This window comes from Podarcis erhardii (assembly GCF_964252035.2).
Source record: "Podarcis erhardii genome assembly, chromosome: 8".
Classification (NCBI taxonomy): domain Eukaryota; kingdom Metazoa; phylum Chordata; class Lepidosauria; order Squamata; family Lacertidae; genus Podarcis; species Podarcis erhardii.
This window is the reverse complement of record NC_138499.1, coordinates 79,496,516-79,507,975: the sequence shown is the minus strand read 5'-3', so window position 1 is coordinate 79,507,975 and position 11,460 is coordinate 79,496,516. Positions and strand designations below refer to the sequence as shown.

Sequence of the window (11,460 nt, the reverse complement as noted above, 5' to 3'; positions counted from 1 at the left end):
TTCCTCCTCTCTGCTAGGAAACCATGAACAGCATCATAATAGGTAACCCAGTGCTGTTATTACATCACAGGATTGCACTGTGAATGGTCTTAGATGCTTGATGAAGCCTCCAGGTAGGGTGGGAATGGAAAGAGTGCCCTGAACTGGAAGTTAACAACTGGCCAGCATTAACTCTTGAGGTCCATATACACCTTGACAAGATGTGACAAATGGTCCAGCTATTATTGCCAGGTATGTGGGCTGCCCAGGCAGGGCCTACTGTACTCCAAAATTGTTTAAAATATGGCAGTCCCCCCAAAAACCTTGGGGAAGTCTCTGGTTTATGAATTCACTGGGAATGTGCAACTGCAGCTTGCATAGCCTGGTGCCCTCCATATGTACTACATGGGAGCCAGTGTGGTGTAGTGGTTAAGAGCGGTAGTCTCGTAATCTGGGGAACCGGGTTCTTGTCTCCGCTCCTCCACCTGCAGCTGCTGGGTGACCTTGGGCTAGTCACACTTCTCTGAAGTCTCTCAGCCCCACTTACCCCACAGAGTGTTTGTTGTGGGGGAGGAAGGGAAAAGAGAATGTTAGTCCAGTGTTTCCCAACCTTGGGTCTCCAGCTGCTTTCGGACTACAACTCCCATCATCCCTAGCTAGCAGTACCAGTGGTCAGGGATGATGGGAAATGTAGCCCGAAAACAGCTAGAGACCAAAGGTTGGGAAACACTGTGTTAGTCACTTTGAGACTCCTTCGGGTAGTGATAAAGCGGAATATCAAATGCAAACTCTTCTTCTTCTCCTCTTCTTCTCTTCTTCTCTTCTCCCCTCATCCCTGACCATTGGCCATGTTGGTGGGATTTGTAAGAGAGAACCAGGCTGGGGAAAGCTGAGCTACTGCATGGGATGTTGTTTTTAAAATGGGGGGGGGGGGCATCTGGACCGTTTAGCAAGACTTCACCTTGCCTTCTCCAAAGACTTGGGGTGCTGTTCAGCTAAGTTCTCCTCAGAGCAGACCATGGCTTGCCCCACACCACACAGAGAAGCACACAACATAGGGACCTAGGGCAGCTTTGGGGCAGATCTACACTCATGGTTTTTAACATTAAGGAAGGGTTTAGGAATGGTTTTCATAACCTAGATGGACACATGGTGTCCTACTTTTTACATTAATAATGCGTTATTACCTTGTCTTATTTATCGCTTGATTTTTAACCATTTTATGCTGCTATATCGGTGAAGCACTGTTCATGTGTCCCTATGTAGCATTTTACCTTTCTTCACTGCTTTCAAACGCTGACCCCCACCCCCTCCGATGGTATCCGAGGGGCGGTGTTCAATTTCATTTAAATTGAAAGGCTGACATGCGGAGATAACAAAGGACATGGAAGGAAGGAAGGAAGGAAGGCTTACATTTGACGGGAAAAACAAGGTAAAATATATTTTAACTAACAAGTATGCCCTGTGATGTTTTAGAACGACATATTTAATATCGTTCTAATGGGGGAAATAACGTTGAACAGGTCAATGTAGATCCAGCCCTTGTGGCCCTCAGTAACACTGAGAGCCACATGTTCCCCACCAGACAATACAGGGTCATGTTGCTTCTATGTATAGCAAATGTTTTAACAGCATATTAAGTCAGGATGGGGTTTCATAGCTAGAACAAACCATGTTCTGAGTCTGGAATCCAATGTTCACATCTTTTATTCATCGATTTCCTTCAACGTACCCAACAACACCCCCCTTTTGGAATCCTGATTATGGAAACATGTTTTGTGTGCTGCAAAACAGACATGAAAACTAAATTCAAGACACAGCCTTCACGACAAGGTAGCTTTCAGGCACAGCTTCTGCGCCTTTGTAATAAATTCTGTTTGCTGATGTGGTGACGGTGGGGGGAACATAATGCATTGTAATTGGATATTCTGGAACTCCTGTGCACAAACACGAAATTGGCATAATTAGGCTTTCTGTCAGAAATAGCTCATTCATGTGTGGTTGCCTAAGAAAAGCCCTACTTTGGGAAAAACAAAATCCCTTCTTCGCCTCCTATCAAAGAATTCCTATGCTGATAGATGACAGCAAACACTGTTGGGACGTAACCCAGTAAGTTGCTATAAGAGTGTGGTTTTATTAAAAGGACTTCAGTAGAAATAAGTATTTAGAGTCAGGCCTACCAGATTCTTTCATGGCTGCCTGAGGCAATCTGCCTTGTGGAGGGAGGAGAGAGAGAGAATTCATCAGTGAAACCTGGGATTGAAAGTACCCCAGTTTCTGAATTAATTTCTTAGAACCGCCAGAACAAACATGGAGCTGATTTCTAAATATTGTAGTAACCTAGGCTGCATGTGCTCAGACCTAAGAGTCAGAGAACCGCTTAAGCACCAAAGCAAATAGGGTGGTGTAGTAGTGGCCCCTGCAGTTGGCAGAAAATATGAAGCCTCTGGCTTGAAAGGCTTTGTATAAAATACTAAGAGTCCTGGCTTTGCCTGTGCCTGGTCAACAGAGCAGTACTGATATCTGATGCTGCATTGATTTCAGGCTTCAGCCCTCATGCCTTCAAGGCATGGACTTCAAGGACCTTGAGTTACAAAGTAGGTCTAGATTTGAGGACTGCCACCTGCAGCCCTGGATCTGCCAAACCGTTATTCTTCCTCTTTGCTCTTCTGTCAAGAGACGCTCTGTTTTTCTGGCTAGAGTGAAGAAATTGTGATTGTATCCCAACAAGACAGAAGTATTGTTTCTGGAGGACAGGGGGTGGGCAGGTGTGGGGGACTCTCAGGTCCTGAATGGAGTAACTGTGCCCCTGAAGGACCAGGTGTGCAGCCTGGAAGTCATTTTGGACTCACAGCTGTCCATGGAGGCACAGGTTAATTCTGTGTCCAAGGCAGCTCCATCTGGTAGACGGACGGGACCATGAGGTCAGGGGCTCTCTGCAACAATTCCATCCTCAGTAGCATCAGAGACAGACAGAGGCAAATATTAATCAGGGAAATGAAGGTTTGGATTATAATAAATCACATCTGGACCTTGAACGAGAAGGCCAAGCTGTGGGGAGCCTCACTGTGACAAGCCACTCATGTCTTATCTAGTGCATGCCCAGCTTATACCTAAACACAGGAGATTGACTACATAATCACAATTGCTTTTTAGTTTCATTTCAACCCACCCAGATCTTTGTTCCTCCCCCCACATAGCCGATACATGATAACAACCTGTCTGAAACCAGGTAATGAAACTATAATTTCAAATTCAAACACTGTAAGGTCATTCAGACAGACACAAACCTTTAAAGAAGAAGATAAAAACAAGGCATTTCACTCAGTTTTAACCTTTAAATAAAAGATATGCTCCTCCCTGCATCTAGTTCCCCTCCCCCCCCCAACTCTACATCTATTTGCTCCTTTCGGAGGGCCTAGATACTGAATGGCAAACAGAAAGAAATGAGCCAGTTTTATATACACAAATCAAACTCTAATTCAGCTGTTTGGTGCAACAAGGAAACCATCTATAGTGTGTATTCCATGGAATATTTGGAACATAATGGGGTGGGACGTTGTATGCATTTAGGTTTCTAGACCAACTATAATCAAGCAAAGCATTTAAATGTATATCGCCCTAAGGTTCAAGGCTGCAGGACTTGTGATTCTCAAGTCATTGCTGGACTGCCTATTCCCATCAGTTCCAAGCTGGATGGCCAATGGTCAGAGCTGAGTCATAGAATCACAGAACTATAGAGTTGGAAGGGATTCTGACCCTCTGCAATGTAGGAATCCCACCCTGGGTGGGCTCAACCACCAACCTTCTGGTTAAAAGCCAGACACACTGACCCATTGCGCCACCTGATACATAGTCCAGCAACATCTTGAGAGCCACAGACTCGTTGCCTCTGAATCAGGTATTACAGCTGACACAGCATTGCTGGGGGGGGGGGGGACACCCAGCACCCCCATGTCAAGTTCTCCAACCTTCCATAATAAGGTAAAGGGACCCCTGACCATTAGGTCCAGTCGTGACCGACTCTGGGGTTGCAGCGCTCATCTCGCTTTATTGGCCGAGGGAGCCGGCGTACAGCTTCCGGGTCATGTGGCCAGCATGACTAAGCCACTTCTGGCGAACCAGAGCAGTGCACAGAAATGCCGTTTGCCTTCCCGCCAGAGTGGTACCTATTTATCTACTTGCACTTTGACGTGCCTTCGAACTGCTAGGTTGGCAGGAGCAGGGACCAAGCAACGGGAGCTCACCCCGTCGCGGGAATTCGAACCACCGACCTTCTGATCGGCAAGTCCTAGGCTCTGTGGTTTAACCCACAGCGCCACCTCCCATAATACCTACATCTTATAGTGCATTCACTTATCTGCATTCCATTCCATTGGCAGCTGCTGGGATCGGGGAAACCCAAAGTATCACAAAACAGGTAATCTGCCTACATCCTAAGAGGAATGAGAGGTGAACTTGACAGGGGCTGCTATATTTGCATATCAAATGCCCTTTTCTTCCCAGCCTGAGCCCATGCATACAATATTTGGCTATGGCAAATTCCTCTGACATCTTCAGGATGAAATCCAGTTCTGCTTCCTCTGTCCATATGTGATGAGCCATCTGCCTTTTCTCGAATACTGGAACCTGTCCACTCACTCTCTTGCATTCAGCCAAGGCAATCCATCTCTGGAAGACTCTGTCCACAGCAACGAGAAATTAAGGGGAGCGCTTGGGAAAGAGGAGGAGAAAGAGAGTCTGGTGCATTTCCCTGTGCAGATATACATAACAACAATGTAGAACACTCTACTGTTGGATGGGAGACAGATTTTTCACTGCCAACATGTGTAGCAATTTCCTGTCCCCTCTGTGAATGAACAGCAACCATTTAACTGAATGCTCATCTTTACACACTCATTAAAATGATTATCAAGGGAAATCTGAGGTCTTCCCCAGTGCCCCAAAATCCTCTGAGCTCTCTCTCTCCCCCCCCAACTCATCTCCCCTCAGTCATGAAATGGTGAGGGTGGTTACAGTTTTCTATCTTGAAGAGTACAGAGAGCTGAAGGACAAAGTTGGAAGAGTAACCCTCTTTCCCACTTCATCTTTCAGCTCTATGTGCTTCTCAAGGCTCAGTTCAATTCTTGTTTTTAGTCACAGCCCTTGGAAAAGTTAAGTGTGTGTCTCTCTTTATGTCTTTTGGGTGGAGGCTGATCTTGTGAAGAGTTCAGAGGAATCCCTAACCTGTGTCTTGTGTAGAAATAAGTAAGCTTTCCACTCTGATAATGAGTTTCAAAGCTTTACTGTTGAAAGGTCTTAAATCTAGTTACAATAATTTACAAGAACAAAATAACAAAGTAACACGTTGCAATCAAACAATGCAGTTCAGTCCTGTAAGTCCTTTATTCAGTTCAATTCAGTAAACTTTCCTCTCTCTGGTCCCAGAGAGAGATCCTCAGCTTCTTCATCACTGCAGTGCTTCTCTGCTACTGCTACTACTAGCCATCTCTGATTTATCAGATTTCTCCTTCTGCTGTGAGAGTTGCAGCTCAGTTTTCCGGATAACGAGTCATTCGTTGGTTTAATTCACTGAGGTGGAAAAACACCAGCCTTCCGCTTTCAACCAGAGTGGAACCTCTTTTTTAAGGTAAACTTCTCTTTACAGCATTCCAAATACAATGCTTTCAAACACAGCATTTTATGTACATTAAATTGTACAACTTTAACAAGCGACTATGGCATTCACTCAAAAATAAAAATGTATCAAGGGCCTAAAAAGATTGTCAAGCCCTGATATATATAGTGCTCAAAGAAGAAGAAAAGGGGGGAGGGAATGAGGGCTCTTTTGAAGGAAGTGGGATGGTTTCAATGGCTGGAGTTGGCAGAATTAGGAAGGTTGGGCCAGATTAAAAAATGTTCCCCTGAAAAGAATTAGGTGGTCATTGGCCTGCCTGATAAAAGTGATCAACAGAACAATGCAAATCCTTCCACAATAATATTGACCCAAACAATGTTGATGAAATTGTTAAAGGAAAGTAGTGTTGTCACCAACGCGATCAGCATTGAGAGTTCACAGAACAGCCTCTCCTTTCCCTTTTAGGCTCAACTCTCATTTGTTTTGCAACTTCCATGACACATTTGTGTCCAAAATGAATAATCTTGGAACTTAATAAATATTGTGGTGCACTGGGGGGGGGGGGGTTCCTGTTTCTCCAGCTACCGCTGGAGGAGAGAACTCTGGGTTTCAATCATCTGAGATCTAATAAATATTTTATCGGGTTTGCCAATTCCAAGAATATACCTAAAATAATATTACACTTCCACGACTGAAGAATGAATGACATTCTAAATCTAACAGCTTTGCACACAGGAGAAAATAGAAAATCCATCAGCGGAATAAACAAATGAGTTATTTCTTTTCCAAAAATCTTCAGCTTCGATCTATTTTTCTTCACTTCTTATTAGTTTGTAGCAATGGATGGAAACCCTTGCACCCCCTCAGATAGATATATAGATATATCATTCTAGATTGTTTTCAGGCTAGATTTCTGCATGTACAGCTGAACATATCAGTTGGAAGTTATTACTTCCTTTTCATTCTGTGTATTTCTTTTTAGGGCAGGATATAAAAACAGCAGGATGCTTAGAGTGCAGTCCCCACAGAAAGGAGAGAGTGAGAGGTTCCTAATACTCTGAAACCACCATATACAGGTACAAGCTCACAGAAAATCATCCCAGGGGCCTTGGTGCTACCCATTAGGACATCCAGCAATGCAGGCTCCGTGTATGCAGTTATCTATCCCCAAACAATTGGAGGAGATGGGGAAGAATGAGAAACAGGTCAGTCACTTCCTTCTCTCCCATAACCTGCCACATGGTGAGATGCCACCCATTGCCCTCTGCAGAGAAACTAGGGTTTAAGGATCTAAACTAGGGTTACCAGCTGTCCCCGTTTCCTGGGGACAGTCCCCGGATTTGCAAATAAGTCCCTGGACAAATTCCATCCCCGGAATGTCCCCGGATTTAATCTAATGTCCCCGGTGAATGCAGCAGTAGCAGCCTGGAGCAGCTGGCTTTGGCTGGCTTCAGGAGCTGCTCGGAGGTCCCCATATGCTGGTGGTGCAGGGGCTCTAAGATGCAGCTTCCGGGCTGCCTCCACCTTCCCTGACTCTAGCAACTAAGCTGTGAAGGGAGGCTTCATGCTGCCTATCGGAGCAGCCTCCCAACTCCTACTTGTGTGCAAGCATGATCGGGGCGGGGATCTCTCAGCTGCGAAGGGAGGCTTCACGCTGCCTATCAGAGCTTGCGTGCAAGCAGGAGGGGGCAGGGATCTCTCAGGTAGGCGACGGGAAGCCTCCCTTCTCAGCTGAGGGATCCCTGCCCCCTCCTGTTTGTACGCCAGTAGGAGTGGGTTTGGGGCTGCTTCGATGGGAAGGGAGGCATTGCGCTGCCCGAGCCTCGCCGCTGCCGCCACTCTCGACCCTCCGTCTTTGCCTTCCATACCTGACCCACAAAGCACCGTTTCCTCACCACCACCAAAGAACCAACAACTCAGGGACTGCCCGGGCTCATGGAGAAAGGAGATAGAAGCCTCAGAGGAAGGGGAAACGTGGCAGCTGAGGTCAAGGTGGTGGCTGCCCCTCTGCCACCGCCATTGCTGCAGCATCAACACCCAGAACATGCAGTATGTATGTATGTATGTATGTATGTATGTATGTATGTATTTCAAGTGCCCCCAGATTCATTGAAAAAAATCCGGTAACAATCTAAACCCAGCAACATTATCTTATATTAGAATAATAGAATTTCAGAGTTGGAAGGGACAACAAAGGTCATCTAGGCCAGCCCCCTGGAATGCCGGAATCTTTTCCCCAATGTGAGGCTCAAACCCAGTCAGGGATTTTCAGGCGGGTGTTTTTCCATCTTGATGAAAAATGACAATGACTGTTTCAGGCACTTACATGTGAAAGCAGAAGCATTTTCTGCATGTTAACTTGGGTCCCAGCATCATTGTGCATTAGTCCCAATTTAATTCCCCCCCCCCAAAAAAAAATTATTGGTTTTCACAATATTATAAACAAACAAACAAACAAACAAACACACACACACACAAGACAAAAAAAGTAACAAACATAAATCATAGCCTTATTGAAAATTACAGTTATTAACTTTGTTAAGTGACTTCCTCGCTTCCCCTTGGTTGAATTTCATTGCATGTCCTTTTAACGGTTTTCCAAATCCCAATTTTTATGAAATTTAACTTAAACATTAACATCCTTAAATCTTCACCTTATATAATTAAACATATTAATTCATCACTTAACATAAATAAAATCCTAAGCCTATTAAGTATCTGCAAGCTATTTCCGGTTAATTTAACTTAACAAATTTAACTAAATAATCATTAAATTCTTTCCATTCTTCCTGATATTCCTCCTCCTTCTGGTTGCGGACTCTTCCGGTTAGGTCGGCTAGCTCCATAAAATCCATCATCTTCATCTGCCATTCTTCTACTGTTGGTCATTCTTGGGTTTTCCACTTTTTAGCTAACAAAATACAAGCAGCAGTTGTGGCATACAAAAATAATTTAACATCTTTCTTGGGCAATTCCAAACCTGTTATTCCAAGAAGAAAGGCCTCTGGTTTCTTTATAAATGTATATTTCAACATTTTTTTCAATTCATTATAAATCTTTTCCCAGAGGTCTTTCACCTTGGGACAGGTCCACCACATATGGTAAAAGGTTCCTTCCTTTTCTTTACATTTCCAATATATATTGTCACAATTATGATATATCTTTGCTAATTTTAGAGGAGTCAAATACCATCTATACATCATTTTCATTATATTTTCCTTTAGCAAAGTACATGCAGTGAATTTGACCCCTTTCTTCCACAATCTTTCCCAGTCCTCAAACATTATATTATGTCCTACATCTCTTGCCCAATCTATCATCACAGATTTAACTTGTTCAGTGTTTCTCAACCTGTGGGTCCCCAGATGTTGTTGGACTACAACTCCCATCATTCCTAGATAGCATGACCAGTGGTCAGGGATGATGGGAGTTGTAGTCCATCAACATCTGGAGACCCACAGGTTGAGAACTGCTGCGAGTCTAGTTATTGTATATCCACCCCCATTCTGTACAATTGGTTTAATAGCACTGGTGGAAGAAGAGGAGTGCGGGGGGAGTCCACCACCCCTGGCAGCACGATCCTGGTGGGGTGCCATCGTGGCTGCCCCCCCCTTCCCGTGCTGGGCACCATGCCCCCGCAGGCAGCGTCCACACCCCCAGTACGCGTGCCATGCCCGCCACGCCTGCTCTCCACCCCCTGGTGCCGGAGCATGAAGCTCCACCACTGCTTAATAGTGCATCATATTGCGCACCACTGAAAATTTCCCTCAAGCGCTGAAAAGCAGACTAGACTTCCCAACATGGAAAGGACAACAAAAGGGGTAGTGTTATCATGGGGCTTATTATTCCAGAACATTGTAAACAACAGGTTTATTGGCTTGAATTCTTGAGTAACTCCCTGAAAAAGTAAAGCTCATTCAAGTCACATCCAGTTTGACCCAGGCCCTATCTGCAAGATATATTTAAAGCACTGTGATACTACTTTAAACAGTCATGGCTCCCCCCAAAGAACTCTGGGGGCTGCAGTTTGTTAAGGGTACTGAGAGCTGTTAGGAGGCCCCTGTTCCCCTCACTGAATGAAATTTTTCCAAGTGGTTTAACAATCAATCCCACTGATACGGAAGGGGGGGGCATGTCTTCTTCACCTTCTTCTTCGCTACAATATATCCATTTATTTCCAATTGTCAATGTCAACAGGAACTAAAATCTATAAAATTCATAGAAAATCAACGTGCCAATTTGCTCAATTTCTCTAGGACTCCATGACACCTCCCCTGTCCTCCATAATCCCTCAAGCAAGGTGTCAAGACCCTAATCCTGTCAAATCACTCTGCCAACCTTTCCTCCGAGCAATACCAGGTGCCAGACTTTACATATTTGGACTATTGTCCTCTCATCGCCGATACTCAGGAAGCGCTTATCCGCGCATATCTCCAGCTCTGCATATTCCCCCTCCCTCCTTGGTATGTTAATCTCTGTAACCCAACCTCTCTTTAATGTATTCATGATGTAATCTGTGTAACCCAACCTCTCTTTAATGTATTCATGATGTAATCTGTGTAACCCAACCTCTCTTTAATGTATTCATGATGTAATCTGTGTAACCCAACCTCTCTTTAATGTATTCATGATGTAACTATGATGTATTTTGCACTGTATTCTGGGACATGGAGGGAAGTTTCAAAAACTCATGTCACCCCTTTCTCGCTGTTCAATCTCGCCTTGAACCTGTTGCGCAATAAACTTGGATCTTCTGCTGCTTGCTCCTATCTCCGGCTGAGCTCATTTTCCTCCGCCGGGACCCATGGACTTAGTCTGACGAGCTGGGTGGCAGAGCAGCCTCGCACCCAGATTTTACCATAACACCTCTTTGCAGCGGGATCTGGGAATTGTAGCTCTGAGGGAGGAGTCAGGACCTCCAACAACTCTCAGCAGCTTAACAAGCTCCAGTTCAGTTCCCAGGATTCCGTGACAGTTAAAAGTGGTATCATAGGGTTTTAAATGTATAGCGCAAATGTGACGTCAGTCAGTGCTGACATTAAAGTCATGTTCTAAGGTAAAGGTAAAGGTACCCCTGCCCGTACGGGCCAGTCTTGACAGACTCTGGGGTTGTGCACCCATCTCACTCAAGAGGCCGGGGGCCAGCGCTGTCCGGAGACACTTCCGGGTCACGTGGCCAGCGTGACAAAGCTGCATCTGGCGAGCCAGAGCCGCACACGGAAACGCCATTTACCTTCCCACTAGTAAGCGGTCCCTATTTATCTACTTGCACCCAGGGGTGCTTTCGAACTGCTAGGTTGGCAGGCGCTGGGACCGAACGACGGGAGCGCACCCCGCTGCGGGGATTCGAACCGCCAACCTTTCGATCGGCAAGCCCTAGGCGCTGAGGCCTTTACCCACAGCGCCACCCGCGTCCCTAAAGTCATGTTCTACAATAGAATTATTATTATTATTATTTATTTATGCCCTGCCCATCTGGCTGGGTTTCCCCAGCCACTCTGGGCGTCTTCCAACAAAATATTAATATGCAATACAGTGGTACCTTGGGTTACATACGCTTCAGGTTACATACGCTTCAGGTTACAGACTCCACTAACGCAGAAATAGTGCTTCAGGTTAAGAACTTTGCTTCAGGATGAGAACAGAAATTGTGCTCTGGCGGCGCAGCGGCAGCAGGAGGCCCCATTAGCTAAAGTGGTGCTTCAGGTTAAGAACAGTTTCTGGTTAGGAACGGACCTCCGGAACGAATTAAGTACTTAACCTAAGGTAACACTGTAGTCTATTAAACATTCCCTAAACACAGGAAATCCACAATACCTGCCTGAAAACCTATGATACAACTTATTTTCTACCTAGAGTAGACC

General features: G+C 45.2%; 1 long non-coding RNA gene across 1 annotated transcript; it reads left to right on the top strand.

Annotated features, from left to right (window-relative positions):
* Positions 1-81: 81 nt before the first annotated feature.
* Positions 82-6,865, top strand: LOC309348108. The gene is made up of 3 exons (XR_014159155.1): positions 82-231; positions 5,407-5,608; positions 6,579-6,865. It is a non-coding gene; the product is annotated as an uncharacterized lncRNA (long non-coding RNA).
* Positions 6,866-11,460: the final 4,595 nt, after the last annotated feature.